This window comes from Lytechinus variegatus, chromosome 4 (genome assembly GCF_018143015.1).
Source record: "Lytechinus variegatus isolate NC3 chromosome 4, Lvar_3.0, whole genome shotgun sequence".
Taxonomy (NCBI): Eukaryota; Metazoa; Echinodermata; class Echinoidea; order Temnopleuroida; family Toxopneustidae; genus Lytechinus; species Lytechinus variegatus.
In genome coordinates, this window is record NC_054743.1 from 42,523,321 (window position 1) to 42,531,553 (window position 8,233).

The following is an 8,233-nucleotide window of genomic DNA, read 5'->3' on the forward strand; positions in this document are numbered from 1 at the left end:
ACGACTATATGCATTGTGGCTGGCGCATATCCATTGGCTTTTGCATTTCGAGACGAGGTATTCTACTCCATCGTAATTATGCCAAAAGTCTGTCAGAATCAAACAAGGATAAAGAACATTCATAGCCTTGTTCAGACGTGGGATCGGAGTCCGATCGGAATAAATTTTAATTATGAATGGAGTAAATTTACAAGATTGTTTTCGTATCACGACTCAGAAAATAGGAAACCAGAAGGATCCCGGGAAAGGGTTATCTTGGTAGGAGGGAGGTCCGCCGAAACAGGCACAACCCGGACATCATCTCCGATTTAGCTTCCTCCGATCCTCCCTCCAATATGCCTAAATCTAGGTCGTGATAAGACATCTTTGGAATTTCATTTCATGCATAATAAGATTTTACTCCAACTAGGATCGCCCGTCTGAACGAGGAACGTATCATACAAGCAAATATTTCGTTGACAAGTAGCTTATTTTGTCCAAAAAAATGTGATTGCAGTTGATTGCAGTTTATCCACTTTGGTGCTTTTCGGTCCCTATTCTACCTCCCGGGCGTATCAGCAATAACACAAAAGCCCAATTACATACGCTTATTTCATACTTCTTACGCAACCTCGACAATTTCATGAATTGAGGCCCTGTCAACGGTGCCGTTGATATCCGACCTTAGCGGAGGAAGAACGCAGGATAGAGGTGCCAATATACCAGCAGCTGGTGAAATCAATGAAATATTCTTCCACCAATATAAAAAATTATCGCTAATCATTCATCGGTAAATTTGATCTGAATGAACATCGCGCATCCTGGGGGGCGTTTCATCAAACAATTAGTCGGTGATTTTCTCCGACTTATTGTGATTTTCACCGACTAATTTCATTTTCACCGACAATTTTGCTATCACTGACTAAATTCCATTTCATGAAAATTTGTCGGTGGCCTTCACCTACCGACAAAACTCATTTTTCACCGACTAATCCAATTTTCACCGACAAATCAGCATTTTGAGGGCCTTCGCAGCTAAAATCGATCAATTATAGTTGATTTTTAATATAACACTTGAATAAATTGCTTATTTTTCATTTCATTAAGAAAATTCAAAGAAAATCTATTTATCTTTAGTCAATGAAAAATAAAAAGTAGACATTTCAAGAATCATATTTTCATCTTTAAAACTATATTTTCATAAATATTAATGGATACATAGGAAACATCTTCAAGTGTACAAATTTTTACACACATAATTTTCTTCTACCTGAATAAATCATTGTGCATTTTTTAATCAATAATGTCCAATAAATTCTAAAACAAGTGGAATGCCTCTGGCCGTCTCACCTGCATCACGCGGTTCAATATAGCAGCAGTGCTGACTTTGAATACTACTCTAACTCGCACAAGATGTTCAGTGATACATGGTTACTCTTATGTCCACTTCTTATGAACTAGACCAATAAACTTACAGAGATATGATGGTTATTCAACAAAAAACCCCAACATGGCCAAAGTTCATTGACCTTACATGACCATTGACCTTGATCATGTGACCTGAAACTCGAACAGGATGTTCAGTGATACTTGATTACTCTTATGTACAAGTTTCATGAATCAGATCCATAAACTTTTAAAGTTATGATGGTAATTCAACAGATACACCCAATTCGGCCAAAGTTCATTGACCTTTGACCTTGGTCATGTGACCTGAAACGCGCACAGGATGTTCAGTGATACGTGATTACTCTAATGTCCAAGTTTAATGAACTAGACCAATAAACTTTCAAAGTTATGATGGTAATTCAACAGATACCCCCGATTCGGCCAAAGTTCATTGACCCTAAATGACCTTTGACCTTAATCATGAGACCTGAAACTTGCACAAAATTTTCAGTGATGCTTGATTACTATTATGTCCAAGTTTCATGAATCAGATCCATAAACTTTCAAAGTTATGATGGGAATTCAACAGATATCCCCAATTCGGCCAAAGTTCATTGACCCTAAATGATCTTTGACCTTGGTCATGTGACATGAAACTCATGCAGGATGTTCAGTGATACTTGATTAACTTTATTTCCAAGTTTCATGAACTAGGTCCATATATATTTTCTAAGTTATGATGACATTTTAAAAACTTAACCTCAGGTTAAGATTTCGATGTTGATTCCTCCAACATGGTCTAAGTTCATTGCCCCTAAATGACCTTTGACCTTGGTCATGTGACATGAAACTCTAATAGGATGTTCAGTAATACTTGATGAACCTTATGGTCAAGTTTTATTAACTAGGTCCATATACTTTCTAAGTTATGACGTCATTTCAAAAACTTAACCTCAGGTTAAGATTTGATGTTGACGCCGCCGCCGCCGTCGGAAAAGCGGCGCCTATAGTCTCACTTTGCTTCGCAGGTGAGACAAAAACTGTGGTGTCATTGACTTTTGTACAAGTTTGTCAATATTCATTAGTGTTGTTGGTGTTGCCGCTGCTGTTGTCATTGTGGTTGCTGGAATTTATGTTCTTTTTGCTGCTGCTCTTGGTGTTGTGGGTGTGATTGTTTCATCTCCTGGTGCATTGCTACTGATGTTGCTCAAGGTGTTGCCTGTGTGGTTCTTCTTGTCATCGCTGCTACTGCTGCTGTTTACAAGTGTGGCTGTTGCATCCCCTGATGCATTTATTGATGTTAATTGTGCCCTATGTCCCCTGCATGGTTGTTGGAGCTCCTGCTGCTGTTGCCAATGTGATTGCTGCATTTCTGCTGCAAAAGGTATTTTTGCTGGTGCTCTTGATGTTGTCGGTGCGGTTGTTGCATCTCTTACTGCAGTTGTGGTTTCGGCTGCTGATGCTGTTTATTGAAGTTACTGAAATGGAATTAATTTAAAGAGCATGTGATATTTTATTAATAAAGATATTGATTTCCATGATTATTGATATCAAAGTAATTTATTCCTAATTTAATTATCATTGTTAAAACTTACATTTTTTTTTAAACTTACTTTTTATTAAATACTTTTATGTCTGAAATAATAACTTTAAGTCCTACATGGTTAAAATATTGTCACCAAAGCCTTATTAATAATGGACTGGGCTAGTAAGAAGCCTAAGAAGACTGGGAGGGGGGGGGGCTGATTCAGCCCCCCCTTATGATCTCAGCCATCGATCGCGCAATTACCATGAAATTGGCACGCGCATTACCCATGGCATTATCTACAAAACTTATAATATCAAATTCTGCGAAAAATCTCACTGCTCATTAATTATGCTTATTTATGCGTAAAATCATAAGTTTGCTCTAATTAATGAAATAATGCCCCTAAAATGCTCATTTTCGTTTCACATACTCTAGATAAGCATCTGATCAAATTTTTTAAAAAAAAAAGTCAACATCACATTTATTTTCTTATGGATTCTATTGTTTTCTAAATTTCTTATGTATTTCTCTGTTTTTTGACTTTTTGTTTTTTTCAATGGAAATTTTCGGGGACTTTATTTTTACCATAAACAAGATAAAATCAAATGTTTTTAAGCAGTGAAAAAAAAATAATGATACATTTTATGAATGTTGGCTAAAAACAGTATTTGCATTGGATTTGTACACAAATTCATGTTTTTGAGCAATTTTGGGTTTGCATGCACTTACGAAATGTTGCGTAATTTCGGAACCGCGTACCCAGGGGACATTTTTGTCTCAAAAGTTGCGAGAGACTTGAAAATAAAAAGTAAAAAAAACTCTAAGCGGCGGATTTATCGCGAAAAATATTGAGGCCCCCCGTCTTCTTAGGGTTAAACAATGAAAACAAAGAAATGCATAAGAAAAATATTAAAATGTACATGTATACACAATTAATTTTAATGGCTTGAGTTTTTCTTATTGGTTTACCAAATAAAAGGAGTCAAAATCCCAAATTATCAAATTTGGTTTTTATTTCTTGAGCCAACCTGCTGATTTCTGAAGTGCACAATCAACAGGCAAGATCCTGAGGCACCCCCTAACAAGATCATCTGAATTAGTGAGGTTTAATGACTGTTTTTGTAGTCATTACATTTATCTGATTTATACAGGCCTACAAGAGATATCAAAAAATTGTATTCTTTTGGGGGTAATTTTCCAGTGTACCTCCCTGACAAAAAGCAGATGGTGATGGTGTGTGGGGGGTCTTATAGGAATGCAGAACAATGGAACATTCATTTACTATTTTGGCAATAGAAAGCAAGTCACAGCATCTAGCATTGATTGATATTGGTTGTTTTACAACTGTCCAAGAAATATCACCATTAATAAGCATCTAAGCACTTATAGACTTATAGATGTCACTGTTTTCAAATATTGACTGGTAGAAGACCAAATAAAGAAGAGAACAGTACCAGTAATTTAATTTTTTTAATGTGACTTTACTTTCTTCGCCAAAGTGAGGCAGTCATAATTAAGAGTGTTTTAACTTACAAGTGACATCACATTTCCTGCCTTTCTTGTCTGGCTCTCCTAAATCTTCAACCATTTATACTTGGGTAACTTTGTATCTCACATCCGTCTGAAAAGTTTGGGTGAAGCCTCCACCTGAAGGAAAAATAGTATTGAACTAATTAATATATTTGCCACAATCTAGTATTTCTTCTCACATGTATATGTACATGTCTAAAAACAGGAAATAAAACATCTTTTGATTACCAGAATTCATATAGAAGGGGGTAAATAAAGGGTTCAAGATTTTATTATGTTAATCAAAAATACAAATAGTAAATGACATATGCTATGGCTGAGAAACTTAGAGAAATTATTCCTCACAATGTAGCTTGTATGTACATACACATGAGCAAGTAGTGATAAATGGATTGAGCTCCCGCACTGTTGTCCAAAACCATGTACAAAAATGACCATCTGGATGATTTTTTTGCATGGTCATGGTCTTTCATGTTTATGTAATATCTACATTACAAACTGACTTTAAAATCTGGTAGAGTCCGATTTCATTATCATTGATAAGGGTTTTAATGATTTAACATTCTGCAGCCCAAACAATATCCTTCATTATTTTGTCATCATTATAGCATTTTACTAGTCTACATGTTACCTGTGGTTGCATTTTAATCTCAGTGTTTCTTCACCCATTGCCAAATCTTCTGCCACATGTTCATCAGATTGGCCGCTGGCACATTCCTTGCTGTAGTAGACCAGTCAGAGCCTAGCTCTCTAGTTCCAGTCTGAAGTTAAAACATTAATATTACATTGATATAACAAAGAAACAATGTAGATTTACACAGTGATCATGGAAAAATATTGCATTTTCATTGAATATTGTTGACATTTTATAAAGGGAATGATTCAAATATACCAATCATTTTTCTTTCTTTTTTTATTATCCTGAAATTTCTAGAATTGACCAACAATCGGTCACCAATTAATTCTTGTTAATTCATATAATTTCCACTTGATTATAAACAAGAAAGTCATTAACATATTAATCATACAAATACTAAAACATTTTTGTCATTAATATTTTTTTTAATTAAAATAAAAGTTTTTTCTAACCCAATAGCACATGGATATCTTGCTGGTTTAAAGCCATGATCAAATTAAATTAATAACATAAAAATGAATAGGCTCCTAATTCATAACTCCAGCAAATTGCATCCCCATCAAACTGTCAACTATTTACTTGACTTTGTTCAATGGTACTTTATTATCAGATTCAAAGGCAAAAAATACTTGGGCTTGATGAGATCCATTGCATGTTCCCTTTTATTTTCTTCTAATAAGGGACCTTTAAGTACCTTTACGTGCTATTTAAAGTTAGGTTTGACTAGATCTAGACTCTAACTTTATGTGGTATGATAAAAATGAAAAAAAAAATAAAAAAATTGAAGAGCCCCGACGGGGGGATTTTGCATTGTAAGTCCCATAATGATGGCTGCACGATAGCAAGCCTGTGTAATTTACAATTTAAATTTTCAAAATAAAAAAACTCCTCGAAACAGACGGCTGCCAGCCGTCTGAGGAGTATACTGCCACGGGTGCACCATTTAAAAGTTATATCTAGATTTTGATTTTGATTGGGTGTGAACGCACCTCTGCCACATAACCCCCCCCCCCTGAATCCTCGCCTGCTGTCGAGTGCCTCCACTTCATTTGACTTGTGATTGCTAAGAGTAAGCCTATACATCTATGCTAAATAAGTTGAGAATATCCAATTTATCACTCACACTATCATTAAGTGATTTAGCTCTTGTCCAATTCCAATGATTGTAACACAGAATCGGGATGGCCACATTGGATTTGTGTACATTAATAATTGCACACGCTGGTAATCAAGGATATCCCCACTCATTCAATGAACAAAGTTATAATATAACCTTGTTCTCAGTTATATATCTCCATGTGTGGCAAAATAGAGGTGGCAATGTTTGGCTTATTTTCTCTTTTTATTTGGGGCAAATGCTTGAATTTTTTACACTGACAGTTTTCATTACACCTATTTTTTCATACTACTTGGCTCTTATTTCAATTTGATTCTTTAAATCATTTTTTTCCTAATAAAAAATAAAGATAAACAAATGAAAATTTTCTTGCCATATTACTTTCCACCAATAGAGGGCGTACACAAAAATATGCCCAAAATTCAAGTTTTTAAGCGCTATGGTGAATACAAAAATTATTCCCAAGTTACTAATGAAAAATAAATTGCAACTGTATGAAAATATCCCCGACCACACCGAGCAACAAAATTAATACAAAACGAAAGGAAACGAAAAATTATGATTTTTAATATAGAATGGCATAAAGGTAAAGCGATATAAAGAATTCTCCTAGCAAAATTAACAAAATTACAGCCCTGTGTATATCATAAAAACGTGTATGGACAGGGTCGCAATGTGGGTCGTTAGTCTGGACCTCAGTCAGATACTTAGTTCTGCAGACACAGAAAACGGGTATGGGACTAGACTGGATTATGTATTGTCAAGTTTGTCGATCGTATCGACAGGGGTCCTGCCAGAAGATTCTCTTTTCTTGTAATTCATTTGATAATTACGCACCACAAATAATTCAATCACCTTACATATATTATGAACGACATTTTGAATGGTTTTACTTACGGTAAAATCCTCATTCACCTCTCCGGGGATCTTCGCTTCAACTAATTTCTTCGTTTCGTTTCGAATCGTCGCGGCGAAAACATCAACAAACTTTTCATTTTTTTTCACGACTTTAGGAGTGGGCGTAGCCTAATTAGTCAGCGAACCTCGTTCAAGACGATTTGTAAAATAACAATCCTCTGACAATAGTCAGAGGACCTCCGTGAGTTTCGTGAAATGCAATTTTTGTCAGCGCTGACTAAATTGTCAGCGCTTACAGTTGTCGCGCGACAATATTGATGAAACACCCCCCCCCCCCTGATTTGTTTCGCAAGATTTTGTAAATTTATTGAATATATATTACAAAAGCAAAACAAAAAGAAATGGAAAAAAATGTCAAACATAGCAGTCGAAAAGGATGATGATCGCCATTCGAGGTATTCTCTTAAGGAGAGCGATTTCTGAAAGGATTCTCGATTGTTTTATCCATCAGTTACCACAAGTATATATACATGAGGAATAGAGAAAATAAATTATCAAATGGCCGTCTTAAATATATATGTGTGTATATATGTATATATATATAAATGTGATCAATCTTGACGATGTACGTGTACGGGTCTCCTTCATAATTATATTTTGAGATCAGTAGTGTTGTGTTGGGATCGTTTATATCTTAGTTGGGAGCATCAATGACCACGCAGGAACGTTCGATGTACATTTCAATCAAGAAACTTTATTAATCATCAATCTTCAGCAATATTACATGTAGAGTTGAAAAGCGTATCACAACGTACGACGATGTAGATCTTAACTCTGTGATGATCTTAACTTATCTACCTCTGAACCCTTGGGTGTACACTCAATATATATTAAAGCTTCTACACAAATTATAATCCAAGGGTTTGGATATAGGACTAAAGGGGGTTTAATTATTGGGAAGGGGAAGGCAGTTCTTTGTTCTCTAATTGGGGGTTGTTTGACTATGAACAATAAAGGTTTTAATGGCTTGGATTAAATTAATGAATAAGGGTTCTGAGAAGGGGGCATATACATTATGAAGTCTAGACTGTGTATATGTAGTGATTCATACAATCACTACATTACATCCCCTTTCTTTGGAAAATTGAGGCTCCCCTCCTTGTGGAAAAAAAAATTTCAAAGTAAGCAAAATCAG

The 8,233-nt window shown here is 35.4% G+C and overlaps 1 long non-coding RNA gene across 1 annotated transcript; it reads right to left on the reverse strand.

Moving 5' to 3' along the window:
- Nucleotides 1–4,472: 4,472 nt before the first annotated feature.
- Nucleotides 4,473–7,116, reverse strand: LOC121412697. The gene is made up of 3 exons (XR_005969652.1): nucleotides 7,078–7,116; nucleotides 5,058–5,187; nucleotides 4,473–4,543 (listed from the first exon to the last, which is right to left on the reverse strand). It is a non-coding gene; the product is annotated as an uncharacterized LOC121412697 (long non-coding RNA).
- Nucleotides 7,117–8,233: the final 1,117 nt, after the last annotated feature.